Genomic DNA, 18,881 nt, shown 5'->3' with positions numbered 1-18,881 from the left:
AAAAAAAAAAAAAAAAAAAAAAAAGGTGCCAATCGTGAGCCAACATATAAGGTAGAACCAGCGCGTAACTTGTCCAAGTTCACCAGTCTGCAGTGTCATTAGCTTATGGATATTTGCCCAATAATGGGCTACAGACTCTTTTCATTTGCATATAATTTTTTTTATTATCTAGCAGAAAATTCAAAGGTATCTCCCATTTCTTCCACCACCACCCCTCCTCTGCCATTTCCCTCATCCTATTCCAAAGGAGAAGTGAAGACAGGTCTCAGGATATGTAACTAGCACGAGTGGTACTGGCCATTTGTTATGGTGTAGATATGAGGTGTTCCCAAAAACTAACACATAAGACAATGGAAGAAAGTTTAGAGGTGAAATGATTGGGTTATGAGAACCTTAACTTAATCAGTGTATTAATCCATTGAATGGATTAATTGGGTGGGAACACCAGGCAGGTGTGGTATGAATTGAGGAAGTAGGTCACTGGAGGCATCCTTTGGGGTTTATATTTTGCCCCTGGTGTATCAGAGTCTTTCTGCTTCCTGATTTTTTGTCATGTCCTGAGCTGCTTTTTTCCTCCACACCCTCCCACCATGATGTTCTGTCTTACCTGCAGCCTGGAGCAATGGAGTCGCCATCTTTGGGATTAAATCCTCTGAAACCCCAAATAAACTTTCCTCCCTCTAAAATTGTTCTTGTCAGGTCTTTTGGTCAAGGTGACGAAAAAAAAAAAAAAAAGCTGACTACAACACCATTCCTTCTCTTTTTCTTGCTCATACACTGAGAAAGACTGAGGGAAACAGATTAGGCTCTTTCATCTTGGTCCTATTAAAGATACTCTGGCTTGTTTTCTTAGCAAGACTTTCTTATCATCAGGCTAGTAAACAAAGATTTAGAAGAGGGTATGAGAGAAAAGGAGAGGGAGACAAGGTCCTCTCTGCCTATATGAGTGTCGTCAATCACTTAGGTCAATATTTAGAACAGGCAGAAAGGTGTCATTTATGTGGTTTAGCTTAGGTCAACTATGGATCTTGTAACAACAACAACAAAAAAAATGACTCATTTTAAAAGAGTGTGCCCAGTTGTCTGAATTATTTTCTTAGGGTCTTTTTGAGAAAGATTGTTATCCTGCAAGTTTTAGTTGCTTGAAGACATAATTTTGAATCAAATATAATATTAATACCAACTTAGATGTAATTTACACTTATCATAGTGATTTTACAATTTTGTAATTATTTTGTTTCTAAAAATATTACTTGCTTATGCTATAAATTGCCGAGCCTGAGTGACTTAACTGCTCACCTGGTCAGCATAACAATATATTCACTGGTTGTACTGGAACATCACATTGGATTTTAAAATGATATTTGCACAGGGACGTTGGTATGGTTACTTCAAGCTTTAGTATTTTTAAGACCTCCAATATAGAGACTGATATTTCCTGCTAGGTAGGAGAAGTTACTGCCAGTGATTTGACCACAGAGTCAAGGCAAATTGAATAGCTTGGTCTTCAGCTGAGATGCTTACCATCAAAGATGGTGCACTGATTCCCTTTGGTATGTAATATAGTAAAGTGGGTACTGGTAAGGATCTTGGTTATGCAAAAATTTATATATTTATAAAGTATTTACTGTTATTGGGTGCTAGCTATGTGGTTAACAAGACACATTCCTGCCTGAAACAATCTCACATTCTAACATGTATTTACATATTTAGCTGTTGTAAGTGGTAACTTGGTGTAGTGGAAAGAGTCTGGACAGGGTAGGATCAGAAACATCAAAGTCTGCTCCCATTTCTGCCATTATCCGGATGCAACCACAGATAAATAATTAGGCTCTCTGTGACTCAATTACCTCATTTGTGAAAGGAAGGGAGAAGGATTGATGGGACACGTGAATGGTTCTAAAAATATAACAGGCAAAACCAATTGTCTTGAGGCTGTTCTAGTTTGGTGTTTTCCAATAATTCTGGAATAACTTGTGTGCTTAATAAATATTAAATTAAAATAAAATCATCTTAATCCTCTCCTTCCTGTGCTCCTAAATCCTGAAAGATCTTTAAACCACTCAAAACTCTTATGCATCATGTTAGGAGAAAAAAAAAAGTCCAAACAAACCCTAAGAGTAAGCATGAGATAAAAAGAACTGTCCTTAATCCTAGAGTCTCTAATATCCAAAACATGCAGGATGTGGTTTAAGGACAGTGTGCAAATACAGAATTGTGTTCTCAATTTTTATTAAAATAATAATAATAAATGTATGCTTATCTTTTTTATCTGCCCATGTAAAATACTTTTGTTCCTAACCCCATGATAACTAATCCACAATAACCCAGTAGCATTTCTCTTTAAGACAAAATACTATCTTATCTACTTTTAATGATATTCAAAATACCAAGTCACATAAATCCTTTCTGCCTCTTCAATCTGTTTCCCCATTTTACACACAAATTTCAAAATGTGAACATTTTTGATAGACATAACCATGAAAGTAGTAAATACTATACTTTAATAGAATACAACGTCTACCATCTAGTTCATATTTTGATTGTGGGTAACAGTAAATGTCAAATTCATGAATTTTCATGAAAACAATACTTCTTATTAATACCAACAAGGCTTATAAACTAACATAGTGACTTTATCTATTTTCCAGAATTAAGCTACTAAAATAAATAAGTCTGTGTGTAAGGGTTTTCACAAAAGTTATCTCATTTGCAACTCACAGCAATCGTTTTGCCATCTGTAAAATGGGAACAACAATGATAACTCTAATGTATCAGGCTTGAGAGGAGGCCGGGATTTTACTTGCTGATACTTTGCAAGCAAGAAAATCAAATGAGCTGCTCTGGTATCACTGTGCAAAGAGGAGCTTGGACACTTTATTATTTCCTTGAAATACAATCAGAGGGAGTTTCAAACAGGAATTCCAAGGAGAATCTATCTTAAAAACCATTTATTCTCCCTTGGGAATTCTCATCCAAAGGTAGTTTTAAAATGACCATGAGCAACAATCTGTTTTTTGTAAGTTTACCTTACTTTCTTTTTTGTTTGAGCTATATTATATCTCAGTAAGTACATAGGAAAGAACTTACTAGACTGCCCCACTTTACAGATGAAAGAAACAAAGCAACAGCTTTATTCACATGAGATGACATGGCCCATGAACTCACCAGTACAAAAAACAGTATTTCCTTACCTAGACATGACAGGAGAAAAATATGTTTTCACCATTGTCAAGGACATTCTTTGCTGTGCCAGACAAGGACTTGTCATTGTCTTAGTAAATACTTCCTAATGATGCACATGATGAGGACATGCTATGATGATTGACCAACAAGAATAATTAATTACAACAGCTAGAAAGTATAGTAAACCAAAAAGGATATGAAGCTGTACCATTTGCCACTAACCAATTCACAATTCATTTAGAGGAAAACGAGTTTCCATGGAAAAGGCAATGGACTCAAGGCAATTCACAGGCACCACCAGAACAGTCCATCCAGTAAGCAGTGAGAGGCTTTGGAAGAAGCAGCCTGTTGCTATGGGCTGGGATGCTCAGGAAAGGCACATTGCAAAGGGAAACGTGAATGGGTTTTTTAATTTACTGATTTGAGATAGTAGAATTGGTCAAATACCTAAGTTCAGCAAATGGGGGTCACTATTTTCTCTAGCGGGTAGGCAGTACATCCAGTTAATACATTTAAAAAGGTGATGAGTCAGTAAATTTCATACATTAGATTCAAGTGGGTTATGAACTCCCATTTTTACCCCAAATACAAAGTGCAGAATCACATCGGTTACACATCCACATTTTTACATAATGCCATACTAGTAACTGTTGTATTCTGCTACCTTTCCTATCCTCAACTATCCCCCCTCCCCTCCCCTCCCATCTTCTCTCTCTACCCCATCTGCTGTAATTTAATTCTCTCCCTTGTTTTTTTTCCCTTTCCCCTCACAACCTCTTATATGTAATTTTGTATAACTAACTTTTGCTTTTTAAGCAAGCAATTTTACAAAGTAAAAGCAGTTAAAATTTAAAACAAACAATAAAGTTATTTGGTTTTCTAAGAGAAATATGAAACATTACAGGTGTACACCTGTAATCTCATCCACCGAGGTGGGTGAGGTAGGAAGTTTACAAGTTTGAGTCCAACATCAGCAATTTAGCAGGACCCTATTTTAAAATAAAATTAAAAGGACTTGGGATGTAGCTCAGTGGTAAAGCATGAGTTCAATCCCTTATGCAAAAAAAACAAAAACAATTAAATTTCCTAAAATAGGAGGCTGAGGATACAGCTCAGTGGTAGGGCACTTGCCTAAAATATACAAGTCTCTGGGTTCAACTCCTACAGAACAAAAAACTTCTAGATATCACATCTAGGATGTAGAATCTCAAAGACAACAGCAATAGCAAATAAGGTAGGGTGAACAATGGCCCTTCATAAATAACCATCTATGAATCTCTGGAATCTGTGAATATATTACCTTACCTGGCAAAAGGGGTTTTGCATATGTGCTTGAAGTTTGAAGACATTGAGATGCAAAGATTATCCCGGGTAATCCGGGTCAGGTCAATGTAATTCTGAGTCATTTAAAAAGGAAAACCTTCCCAGTTGAGGTCAGGGAGAGAGATGTAACTGCTGAAGAAGGGCGATGCAGTGCTTTGGGCACTGCATAGAGGAAGTGACCCTGAGCCAAAGAATGTGGGAAGCCTCTAGCAGCCAGGAAAGGCAAAAACACCAATTCCCTCCAGGAGTTTATAAGAAAGAACTCAGCCTTGATGATGTTGATTTTAGCCTGAAAAGAACCATGCATAGTGATGGGCACCTATTATAATCCCTGCTATTTGGGAAACTGAGGCAGAAGAATTACAAGTTTGAGACCAGCCTCAGCAATCTAATGAGACCTTCAGTAATTTAGGGATACCCTGTCTCAAAATTTTAAAAAAGATCTGGGTATGATATAGCTCAGTGGTCAAACTCCACTAGTAGGGGGTTTAATCCCCAATACCAAAATTAAATAAAAGAGCCATGCCAGATTTCTCATCTACAAAACTATAATAATAAATTGTGTTGTTATTAAGCTGCCAATTTGGTAATAATATGTTGCAAATAGCATAGAAAACAATACAATAATAAATTTAAATTACTCATTATAAGGAGTTATTTAAATACTATAATCAGGAATTACTTTGAAGAATCAAACAGTATATTTATATATTAATAATAATAAATAATGAATAATTAATACTTTAGGCTTAGTGCAAAGGTGCTGAACCAGTTTAAGAATTAACATAGATAATGAATTAAGAAAATAGGCCCAATTATTGAGAAAATTTTCAGTTCGAAATATGTAAAGGCACCAGAAATTGAAAAGTAAATGGAGAAAAATGATCAAATGGTATCACACAGTAATTTAAAGATACAAAGTACTTTGTAATTGTGCTCTATTTGTGTAATAAGAATTGTAATGCATTCCGCTGTCATATATAAATAATTTTTTTCTGTCCTTTGAAAAAAGTACAAAACAAAACAAAGTACTTTGTATTTATCTCCTGGCTTCCTAAAAGCTATTCTCAGAAAAGGATATCCCTTAATCATCCTAAGAAATGAGGGGTATTTTATCTAAAAAGGAATTAAGACTGGTCCATTTGATTCTTAATGCTTTTATAAAAATTACCACAGTCTTGATGCCTTAAAGCAATAGAAATTTATTCTCTCAAAGTTCTAGATGCAGGAAATTCTAAATCAAGGTGTTGGCCAGTCCATACATGTTTTTAATCTCCCTTTGCCTCTCATATAAGGACACTTGCGATGGCATTTAGGGTCCACCCAAATAATCCAAGACAATCTGGTCATTTAAAGACTCTTAATAATTACACCTACAAAAACTTCACAATATAAGTAGCACCCACAGTTTCCATTATTGTTGTTTAATTTGGGTGTTACACTAAATTATCTTTGGTTTATTAAATGTGACTAGCCCCTTCACCTGCTGAAATTGAATCCTGATTTTAATAACATCCTTAGGTGATATATGTGTACATTAAAACTGGAGAAGAACTACTCATGAAATATTTGAAGATGACATTGTCAGCATTTGGTGAGTGAACAGATGAAGTGACTGACAGTGAAGAAAGTAAGGAGTAAATTGGAAGGCAGAATAGTAGAATTTAACAACACTTTTCAATTGTAAAGGAATGAAGTTCTTAAGTAAAAGGAACAAAGATTAAACTTCCAGAAAAAGAATGGCAGAGATATTTTGAGCTAGTATGTCACTGAAAATCTCTGAAATTATTCTCTGTAACTGGCTACCTGTGTTTAGAGCTGCAAATCTCTCCTTCATTGAGTTACTAATGACAAATGATCATTCTTTTTCTGTGCCAAGTCAGCATTAAAACACAGAAGAGAACACACATTTCACAAGAGAACTGTAATTCTCAAAATGCACTGCCCTAGAGCAGTAGAATCTACATCATCACATAGCTTACTAGAAATGAAAATTCTGGGACATCATCCCAGACTGACTAAATCAGAAGCTCTGGGGTAGGACACAGCTATCTGTTTAATAAGTTCATCAGGTGATTCTTATGTAAATTGAGAGAACCACTCAGTAAAATGAAGAAATCAGAGAGAAAAAAAAAGGAAGAAAAAAAAATAGCAAGATAAATCAAACTGAGAAGCTCTTAGAAATTGCTTTTATGATAAACACAGTTGGTTCTGTTTTCTAACACATCAAGAAGAATAAGAAGGAAACATGATCAGTTTGTAGTATTCCATGATATTACATTTTCCTCAAGCTAAAACACCATTTCTCTCTTGCTCCTAGTAGAACAATTTCTCAAAGATTATCTAAAAAAAATGATGTTTTTATTTCTTCATTTCCAAACTCACTTTTAATCCATCACAGTTGACTTCATCATCTACTAAAAATGCTTTTTGAAAATATGATCCATATTATGGATCTTATCAAAGCTTCAGCAACGTGAAACACAACTGCCTACTCTCTTTGCTTTGGTCCATGCATGCTGGAAACACCCTCAATTCATCACTTAGCAAATATTTATCAAGAAGCTAGCACATACCAAGCACTGTGCAGGATATTGCTAATAAAGTTAGAACAAATTAAACATAAGTCCCCATTTCTGTGGACCCTACAATTAAAAAGAGGGGGAAAGGACTTTTTAAAACAAGAAAATAAATAACAGATACATAAAGCTGTTATGACAAAAATGAAACAGGACAAAGACAGCCTGGGGTGTGTGTGCTATTTTAGTTAGAACGATCAGGAAAGACTCCATGAAGAGCAGAATTTTAGCAGAACCTATATGAAGTGAGAGACCAAGCTTTTAAATGTCTGGGAAAGATTATTTTAAGCAGAGAAAATATCACACAAAAGGGCACAACAGCAGAAACAATTTGACCAGAGCCCAATATAGTTAGAGTTAGATACAGTGAAAGTGGTAGTAATTGAGATTCAAAGGATATGCAAGGATCTGACCATATATATTGATGGTAGAGGAATTCCTCAGTGGATTAGAATGGACAACTGTAATTCACAGGGAATCATAACGGCTGAAAGAGTTAGTGGTTCCCAGGTGCCAAAGGGATTATTGCATGTTTCTAGAGTTATGTGAGTTAGAAAGTACAGAGATGGATGTCAGAAAGATGAAAGACAAGATTTTGGAACCACATAGAAACCATAAAGAACCATATAGAACCATAAAGAAAAAAACATTTATTATAGGAAATACAGAAAAATATCACTCAATGCAAAAGCATTTGTGCCAAATAAATACCCATTTATATATACTGGTATATTTCTGAAGTCATTAGTTTTAATTAATTCATCCACCACTGTACCAATGATGTATGCTTTAGTTATTATAACTTTATTATATCTAATAATACAAGTTCTACTATTTTCCTCCTTTTCAAAATTATCTTGATATTCTTAACCATTTATTCTTCAAGGTACAATTTTAAGTAATCAAAAATATCCCTTTAAAGCCTGGAGAGGTGGCACATGCTTGTGATATGCTTGTAATTCCAGCTATTCAGGCAGCAACTTAGCAAGTACCACAACAAGTTAGCACAAACTTGTCTCGAAGTAAAAATTAAAAAAGGACTGGGGATATAGCTTAGCATTAAAGGGTCTCTTGGTTCAATCCCTTATAGGAAAAAAATTACCCTGTGGTATTTTGCTTAGAATTTCAGTATATTTATTTTATGGTAACTTTTCTTCAGTAACTTTTCTTCTTTTCTTCATCTATGTAGTCTCTTGGTTTAGTTTTTTTTATGTTATTTTAGAAAAATTTTTCACAAAAAATATTTGGAGAAATGTTATAATTTTAGTAAAAGTAAAAGGTACAGTATGAATAAAGATTACATGCATAATAGCTAATGATATATTACTACTGTAAAACCAAGCTATTATTTTTTGTATAGATATTTTGTGTTAGATCAACTTATTGAACTATATTGTTTTCCAGTTCATTGTCTTGGATTTTCTAAATAAATTATCAGTTTACATAACAATATAATAATTTCATTTTCTATTTTCAAATACTTCGACTTGGTTTTTTATTTTTTTCATATTATTTTCATTCACTAAAACTTCCAGAAGATTTTAGATGCTAATGATGGGGCCAGATATTCTCAAGTTATTCCTGTCCTCACAGTTAATGCAAAAATGTAAAGAAACAAATAAAAAACTAATTTCTGACATTTCAACTATGGATATATCTTACAAACTGGGAGAGAAAAAAATAATTTCTTTCAGAAATAAAATCCCCAGCTGTTGCAAAATTAAAAAGCCAGCTACATGCAAACTTCTAAGTCTTCATGATGAATTACTGTGGATTGCAAAAGTGGTTGCAATTCTCCACCTCATACCTTATCCATGCCGCTTTCCCCAGAGGCTTGGCAGCTTCTCCCATCAAGAGAAGATCAGGTCAGTCTCCCCAGCCTCTTGAATCTGGGCTGGCTTTTGACCTGCCTTAGTCAACAGGATGGGGAAAATAGTGAGCTCTTTCTGAGCCTGAACCTGCAAGAGGAAAGAAAGGTCTTATAGCCTGTAAGATTGTATGAATAGTGAAAATATATGTATCCAACTGCAATTGAATAAGAGGACATAGAATTTAAAAGTAATTACCAGCATGAAAATTTCATAAAAATAATTTGTTTCAGAGAAATTCATAATGACAGACCTTTTGAAATGGTAAAAAACCACTGTTGGTCCCCAGAGAACTTAGACTCCATTTGCAAAATCATCTCTCTTCTGAAAAGAAGAGAAGATTCCTTAAAATTAATGATCCATTAGAGTATTTCAGAGTTTTAAAATTCTAGGAGATAAAAATTCCTTCATTTGTCTCTTTCAGAGAACACTTGGGCAGTCTCAGAGGGGCAGCACAAGAATTTAGCTTTGTTCCACAGCTCTCCTTTCCCAAAATGGATGTTTCAGTTTTAGCAAAGCAACGTACTGCTTAGTATGCTTTTTCTTGTTCTTGTGACTTTGGCTTTGCTGTAGTCAAAGTCCCATTTCAATGTATCAGGTTTATGTCTCCTCATTAGTATTTGGCAAGAGAAATCAGGCAACACATGTACTCAACTTATAACAAGTTTATGAATTTGTATTTTAATCCACTTCTGGGAAAAGACAAGCAGCCAAAGATCTCAATGATATATTAATGGTCTAAATTTTACTTTAATTCATCTTTTTCCAATGCACAAAATGTAATGAGGACCTAAGTACTTATTCCATAAGCTTTTTTCAACTAACTTTGGTTCACTATTAAGGTCACAGCCGATCTCAGTAAAATTTCAGATTCTACACGCTCCATAGTGTCCTAGCCCCACCTCTGTATCAGTAGCAATGTATCTTGATGTTTCTCAGTTGCTTCTTCTTGTGGGGGATTTTTGTTTTGTTTCCTTTTACTTTCTTTTAGTGGTTGAACAAAAACTAGTACTTCCTTTGTGGTTTTCTAGTAAATGTGAATCAGTATTCTTAGCTTCAAATGAATATTATCTGATTTCTTAATACTTTTGTGGCTAAACCTTAACTTGTTCTAGAGAGGATTAAAAAGACTAATCTAAGGGAAAAATGCACATTTTTGAAGTTTTATTTTATAAATTTAACATCATTTAAAAGATCCCTTTAATATGTATAGTTTTTATATGCCTCTTGGGAAATTAACTGTGCTAAAAACTGTTATTCTAATGAAAAAGACCATATATTTTATGATTTTGTTTGTATGAAAAATCCACAAAAGTCAGTCTATAGAGACAGAAAATTGATTAGTGATTGCCTGTAGGCGGGAATAAAGATTACTGCAAATGGTCATAGGGAATCTTTTTGAGGTGATGAAAATATCCTAAAACTGCATAGTGTTCCATAATTCCATAAATTTACTAAAAATAATTTTATTGAACATTTATGCCACCTAAACTATACCTCAATCAAACTATCATTAAAAAGGACAAAAAATGTTATTAGAGAAACCTAAATGTATCTAAATTTTCTCAATTATTTGAAAACAGTGTAGGTCTCTGAATAATGTAGCTCTTCATTACTGAACTAGACCACACTTGGGCTGATATAAACCTCCTTCATCAAGGGCTCTCTTGACCTATTTTGCCCATTCTGGATACCAGAATCAAGGCTTTATTGTCAATTAGGTTCATACTGTTTATATGTATGTAATAATACCTGAAAAGCACGTTTCCATTTTAATTTAAAAATACATCCAAAGTTTTAATTTAAAATGACTAAAAAAAAGAATGGAACCATGTATTGCACGCTAAACATAATTGTGGCTCACCTAGGCAAAATAGAACTCTGAAAGGATTATTCCATTTCCATATGCCTAAGGAAATGATAAAACTTATCATAGTATAAATCAATCATAGCACCAGAAATAGCAAAAGTTTTAAAAAGCAATAGATATACTATTTATTGTTTACCTTGTGACAAGCAAGTTTAAATGCTTAGCAGAAATATATTTATTTTATTCAAATACCACTTCTAATGGCAGATGTTATTATGCCCATTTTATAATAAAGGGAATAAAATCATAAAAAACATAATTTACCCATGTCACGCAACAAGTAGTTGGCAGAGCCAGCATTTGAATCCAAGTCTGTTCATTATACACTCAGTTAGAACACAGGTGCCCCTCTCTATCAGTATATCCTTTACTCAAATTCTCAATGCTTTCAGCTCCAACATTTATAAAATGAGGATAATGATACTTTCTCAATATTATAGAATTTTTTAGAAGATTAAATAAATAATGAAGATAAAGATTCTAATACTTTTCTCAGAACATTGTGGCCTCTTAATGATAGCAAGTAATATTTGTAGTAGAAATAACTGCAATTCACTTTGGAGGAAAATATGTACTAAATAAGTTAACCAAGATTGTTAGCTAGCTAGCTTTATTCTAATTATCAGCCAACTCACAAAGTACAAAATAAACCCCAGAGTAAAATTTCAACTAGCCTGCCAGTTGTTTACAACCGTCACCTCTTCTGTTCCATTATTGATACTGTATTGTCACTTCTTCTAATCCCATAAGCCCATACTGTTCCTTTATAATGATGTACTTCTAAATTCAGATGTTGAGGTTTAATCTCCGGACATTCATCAGCAATTACTACACATCAATACTTCCAATCAAATTTGAAATAATTTCATGAAATATTTTGTTTATTAGGAAGATATTTCATTTTACCCAGTTATATTACTTAAGATTTCCTTCCTGTGATCAAAATACCTAACAAGAACAATTTAGAGGAAGAAAAGTTTGTTTTGAGCTCATGGTTCAGAGATTTAGTCCATGGTCGGCTGACTACATTGCTCTGGACCTAAGGTAAGGCATGCCCATCACGGTGGAAGAGCACAGTGGAGAAAAGTTGCTCTGCTCATGTCTGTCAGTAATCAGACAGAGCATAAGTAAGAGACAAAAATAAAATCCCCAAGGGCATGCCTCTATTGATCTGCTTTCTTCAACCATGCCCCATCTGATTACAGTTACCATCCAGTAATTCATCTAAATTATTTATCTATCACATGGATTAATCTATTAATGAGGCTATAGCTCTCATAATTTAATCATTTCACAAATTGTAACATAAGATTTTGGGAGGACATCTCATATCCAAACCATAGCATTCTGCCCCTGACCCCCAAAAGCTTGTGTTCATCTCACAATGCAAAATGAATCTAGTACATCTCCAAGAGTTCCCATAATTTTAACAGTTCTAGGATTGCCCAACAGTCCAAGTCCAAAGTCTCCTTTGAGATTGAAGGAACTCTTGTGAACTTCTGCAAAGATCAAAATCAGGTTATATACATTCAATGTACAATGACACAGTAAAAAAAATCCCATTTCAAAGGAAGATATAGGGACATATAAATGAGGGATGGGACCCAAGCAAGACTTAAACCCAACTGTGCAAAAAAGTTCTGCAGCCCCATGTCTGGCATTGGGGCACATGGAGGCAAGATGTGATCAACAAAGAGCTTGGGCAGCCCTGCCTCTATGACTTTGCTGATTGTAACCCACGTGTCCTCTCTCTCAGACTGGCTCTGTCCATGGCCATTGTCTTTCCTTGGCAGGCATCCCACATTACTGGTATTTCATAATTCTGGGGACCCTCATTCCAGCCTTGGCTTCCTTTTCACAACTTCACACTTTGCCCTCTCAGAGGCTGTCTGCAGGGATTCTGACCTGGCCACACTTTGCTTGGCTTCCCAGGCCTTCCTTTGAAATCTCAAGGGAAGCCTCGAAGACACCTAACTCCAGCATCCAGCTTTCCTGCAAAACCAGCAACATGTAAATGCCACCAGCTCATGCAGTAGTTGAACCATGTCCACAGTGGTTTCTGAGTGCCTGGGTGATGGAGTATAGTGAAATGAACCCTGGAGAAACATATTTCAAGGTGGTTCTGGTGCCAGGATTCCCTTCTGAAAGCAAAGTCTTTCAAACTACTTTTCACTTTTACATTCTAAAGCTATTGTGGGTAGCTTTGTACTGATCCCTGAAATGATCTCACTACCTCTTATCCTGTTGTCTCTATTAAGGGTATTTAGTATCTATTTAGTGCTGGTACTATCTTCAGAAACCATGCCTTCCTTGAACATGTACTACTTCTCTGACCAAACTGCAAGTTTTTTTGAATCTTCTTCCTGCCTTGTGTTCCGATTTTTCACAGTAAAACAGTTTAAAAACTTCCACAATATCCATATCACTTCCTAAATTCTGTGCTGCCTTGAAATTTCCTCATCTAGATTAATTAGACTATCTCCTTTAAATTTAGCCTCCAAGAAAGTCTCAGGACTTGGGAAAAAATGTAGACAAGTTAGTTATTTGCCATAATATAACATGAAACGCCTCTAGTCCAATTCCCAATACAGTCCTCATTTTCCTATCAAACCTCATGAGCAGAGTCCTTACTATCTACAGTCCTATTGGAATTCTGGTCTTTTAACACCCTCCCCACCCTGACAACCAACAAAAATCACCCATTAAAGCTCTGCTTTCAATATTCTAAGGCTTCTCCAGCCTGCATCTCCCAATTATTCCAAACTCTTTCTATGAACCAGTTCCAAAAGCTTCTGAACCACATGGTTAGGTTAATCACAGCAATAACCTGGTTCCAAATTCTGTGTTATTCAGCTTTTCATCACTATGACCAACATATCTGACACTAACAACTTAGCAGAGTAAAAGTTTATTTTAGGTTCAAAGTTTCAGCTCCCTTGTTATGGGCCTGACGTGAGGCAGCACATCATGGTGGAAGGGTGTAGCAGAGGAAGTTGCTCAGCTCATGTTAACTGGGAAGCAGAGAGCACAACTGAGAGAAAAAAAAAAATATAATTCCTAAGGGCACGCCTTCAGTGACCTATATCCTGGATTCACACCTTACCTAACTAGATTTACCACCCAGATAGTGCATTCAAATTGTTAATCCATCAAATGGATTAATCCACTAATAAGATTATAACTCTTATAATCTAATATCTTCAACTCTGAATATTTGCTCAACACAGAAACTTTTTCAGGGGGAACACCTCATATTTAAACCATAACACCAACATTTATTTATTTCACTAAAAATATCTTTTAAAGTATACTTATACATTTGTGTTCACATTCTTGGAAAGACAAATTTATTTGCCCTGTACAAATTTGTGTGAAAAGGAATCCATGTGATTGATTATCTTTTCTTGGTTTAGAATTATAAAAAAAAATTTCACTTGAAGTATCTTTTCCTATTGAAAATAAAAGAAACAAGGTACTATGGTTTAACACCAGAATTCCAATTGAGAAAGAAACAGTATGAGATAGAAGATAAGACCCTGATAGCATCTGAATTTGAGTTAAGCAATTCCATGGAGACAAAAGGAAGGGCTCATTTTGTTTCTCTATTGGGTTTAGTGAGGAACAGAAAGAAGGAAGAATATGCAAAATTGGTTAACTAAATTCTTGAGTCCAAGCCAAATTTTGGTGGTTTATTTTTTTGTTTTGCTTTGTTCTATTTATGATTGAAACTTGTTGAATTTTTCAGTAGCCTGGTCTGTCAGCAGTATCTTGGGTCCCTTGGGTCCCTTGGGCCATGCCTGCAGGGCATAGAACTTATAAGTAGAGGAAATGTATTAGAAGTTTGATTGACTTGCCCCAAGATGTATAGTGAACCTAGAGGAACTCAACATTTTTACTCATTTTGGCCTCACTTGAAATTCTCTAGCATCAGAAAACCCAAATATTCACACACACCAAAAAAAACCCACATAATAATCCCTTAACACTCAGAACTGGAGCAGAAGATTGGAAATACATTTAATAAGATTTACATAGAAAGGGAGCTTTGTATACATAATAATGTAATCATGAAATTATAAATAGTGAAATGTATATAATTTTAGTTCGTCAGTCATTTCATCCATAAGAACATGGAAGAGAAAAGATGTTTAGGTAGTTACCTAAGATAAACTCCATGTGTTCAGGCTTGTGTTTTCAATTCTTTAAAATCTATATTAATATTATAATATGTATGCATTTATTCCCTGCATATCCTAGAAATTAATAAGAGCGAGGAATTTACCATACTGATGATGACTTTTCTATTTATCCTTGTAGATATGTCTCTTTTGCTTTAAATACTTTGAGGTTTGGTTTTCAAAGCCTCATTCAAGTTCAGAATTGTTATATATTTTTATGAACTTAATCTTTTATCATTCTGTAGTGAATCTTCATCTCTAGTAATGCTTTTTGCATTAAAGTACTTTTTGTCTAACATTAAAATACTGATAGCAGCTCTCTTTGAGATGGAAATTCACATAGACATCCTTTGATCATTCAACTTTCAGCTTTTTAGTGCTTTTATTTTTTTTGTCATATTTCCCACACATTTATTTTTAACTTAAACATTTGATCATTAATAGTTATTGTAATTACTTAATTATTTTAACTTATTCCTATCAACAGTAGCTTTCAAAGTCTACCACAATAAAATACCACAGACTATTTGGCTTAAGCAACATAACTTTATTTTCTCACAGTTCTGGAAACTAGAAGTTCAAGTAGATCTGGGTTTTGGCAGTTTGGTTTTTTCTTAGGCCTCTCTCCTAAACTTCAGATGGCCCTCTTGCTGGAACTTCACATAGTGGTTTTCTCTGAGCACATGAACCCCTGCTATCTGCGTCCAAATTTTCTCTTAAGAGGACACCAGTTAGATTGGAATAGGGCCCATGCCAACAGACTCATTCTAGCTTACTCACATCTTTAAATACTCTATCTCCAAATAAAATCATGCACTGAAGTACTGGTGGTTAGGTCTAAAACATATAAATTTGGAGAGGACAAAATGCATCCTATAACACTGTCAATAAATTTTGTGTGTTTTATTTGTCCTGCCTCTTCTATATTTTTTCCTCTTCTTTCTTATATTTCATTATGTTTTGTCAAATGAATCTTTCTTTAATAATTGGAAGGTCATGTACATTTGATCCTGTTTGTTAATGATAGTCTTTTTTTTTTTACTGTTGGCTGTTCAAAACATTACATAATTCTTGATATATCATATTTCACACTTTGATTCAAGTGGGTTATGAGCTCCCATTTTTACCCCAAATACAGATTGCAGAATCACATCAGTTACACATCCATTGATTTACATATTGCCATACTAGTATCTGTTGTGTTCTGCTGCCTTTCCTATCCTCTACTATCCCCCCTCCCCTCCCCTCCCCTCGCCTCTTCTCTCTCTGCCCCCTCTACTGACATTCATTTGTCCCCCTTGTATTATTTTTCCCTTTCCCCTCACTTCCTCTTGTATCTACTTTTGTATAACTCTGAGGGTCTCCTTCCATTTCCATGCAATTTCCCTTCTCTTTCCCTTTCCCTCCCATCTCTCATCCCTATTTAATGTTAATCTTCTTCTTATGCTCTTCGACCATACTCTGTTCTTAGTTACTCTCCTTATATCAAAGAAGACATTTGGCATTTATTTTTTAGGGATTGGCTAGCTTCACTTAGCATAATCTGCTCTAATGCCATCCATTTCCCTGTAAATTCTATGATTTTGTCATTTTTTAATGCAGAGTAATACTCCATTGTGTAAAAATGCCACATTTTTTTTATCCATTCATCTATTGAAGGGCATCTAGGTTGGTTCCACAGTCTTGCTATTGTGAATTGTGCTGCTATGAACATCGATGTAGCAGTGTCCCTGTAGCATGCTCTTTTTAGGTCTTTAGAGAATAGACCGAGAAGGGGAATAGCTGGGTCAAATGGTGGCTCCATTCCCAGCTTTCCAAGAAATCTCCATACTGCTTTCCAAATTGGCCGCACCAATTTGCAGTCCCACCAGCAATGTACAAGTGTACCCTTTTCCCCACATCCTCGCCAGCACTTGTTGTTGTTTGACTTTATAATGGCTGCCAATCTAACTGGAGTGAGATGGTATCTTAGGGTGGTTTTGATTTGCATTTCTCTGACTGCTAGAGATGGAGGCACCAACTTTTTAATGTGTTGATTTCTTCTTATTTTTATACAGCTCTTGAAACACCCCCAGGTTGTCATGCAGGCTAGGCAAGTGCTCTACCACAGAGCTCCATCCCCAGCCCATGCTGCTCATTAGTTGCAGTGTTTCTTCTGGGAAAAATACATTGCAGCTCACAAACCTACATTTTTCTGACTTAATTTGGTGACATTAAAATCTTGGTATCACATAGCTGGTTGAGAAAAACCACAAATAGATGGCTTCTGTGTCTGACTGATTTCTCTCTCAGATGCTATAAAAAGACAGAACATTCCTGATCATTTTTTATGGGTTACCACTGACTGTATCTTCCCTTTTGTTGTCAGTCTGTCCTATTAGCAATCACAAAAAATTATGCCACATCCCTGGTTGAAGAACAAGAGGAAAGACCTGAATGAGGGATCCAATGTGTCATGGCCTGAGAGAGCCCCACAATATGGATACCTGCACTATGGATGACATTCTTCATTAAGCCAATAAACTCAATTTCTGTATTTAGTTTAGCTAGATATTTAAATTGTCTTGAGCATATATCTTTCCTTTCCAAAAGCTTCTTTGGATAGAAAGAACTATGTGTCACTTTTATGATTCCTTCCTAATCAATTTAATAAAATATAGAACGTCAAGATTTGTTCATCCTATCTAATGTCACCACTTTTATAGAATGTTCAGATTTAAAGCCTGAGGCTCTTCTACTTCCAGAGAGCCCTTTGGTCATGTCATAGTGGCCCATGAAGAATAATTTCTCTTTCTTTTTGCCCTGGGGTTTCTCATTCCTCACTCACAGAATGAGAAGATTGCTGATTATTAGAAGAGATGTATGTTCCATCTCAAGAATCTGTGGTCATCCAGTAGGAGGGGCTATAATTTTATAATGCATTTAGTGACACAAGTAATTTCTGGAGAATAAAAATTAATTGGCTTATTATGAATGTTTTTGCTTCTTTTGCTCATGGCCAACATGGATACTTTACTTTCTTTCTTAACCTGAAATAGAAGTGCAAATCTGAAGCTGTGTTTGGGAATCCTAGGACACATAATACCCCAAACCACATGATCACTGTGAGAGTGTAACAGAGATAATAGTCTCACATTTTAGGGAGAAGACCCTCAGAACCACAGGGAACCCCTGAGAGGTGCCAGTAACCACTCACCCCAGAGTAGATGCATTACAGTATATGAAATGTGTTTGCACTAATTTGTTAACATAGCTAATATAGGTTTTTAAAAAGGAGAGAATGGGTGTAATCTATGTGATTGGCAGCCTTCAGATGCTCTCACAGATGTGTCCAGGGAATTGAGAGAAAAGTTTTGAGTTCAACTCTCACCAGTTCACTACTATTCATTGGAAACTAAAGTAAGAGTCAGGTAACATGTTCCACTAGGGAATCCACAGTTCTGCATTCTCCAGTGGGATCTTGCCACTTTCTTATGGATTCTAAAATTAAAGACCTACAGAGAGGTGAGTTAAAGATGTCCTTTCCTTAAAATGGTGCAGGATCATCTCAGGTCCCCTGAGTCCCCATGCAACCTGTCCAGATAAGTGCCATTTTTCCTCAAATGTAGTACTGGTGTGTGAGTAGGCTTCTGTGATTTTGATGAAGAATAAAAATAGCTAAATTGTATGTTAGGTCCTTTGATAGCTCTAAATTTTGTATTCAGATATACCCATATTCAAGAGCTCAGAGGAATGCAAAAGGAAATTTTCTTCTTAATAGATGGTTAATTTTTGTAGTAAAAACTAGTTATTTCAAGTAAATCATTTTAAATCCCCATCTATTTCTCAAACCATAGTGAGTTTAATTTACTGCTCTACCAGTTCTCCAAGTACATAT

At 35.3% G+C, this 18,881-nt stretch overlaps 1 protein-coding gene across 2 annotated transcripts in view; it reads left to right on the top strand.

Annotated features, from left to right (window-relative positions):
* Window positions 1-18,881, top strand: part of Cfap299 (cilia and flagella associated protein 299) — a 594,340-nt gene that overhangs the window by 469,725 nt on the left and 105,734 nt on the right. The window lies entirely within an intron of this gene.

Source organism: Marmota marmota, unplaced genomic scaffold (genome assembly GCF_001458135.2).
Source record: "Marmota marmota marmota unplaced genomic scaffold, marMar, whole genome shotgun sequence".
Lineage (NCBI taxonomy): Eukaryota > Metazoa > Chordata > Mammalia > Rodentia > Sciuridae > Marmota > Marmota marmota.
The sequence above is the reverse complement of the archived record's forward strand: the minus strand, read 5'-3'. Positions and strand labels throughout refer to the sequence as shown.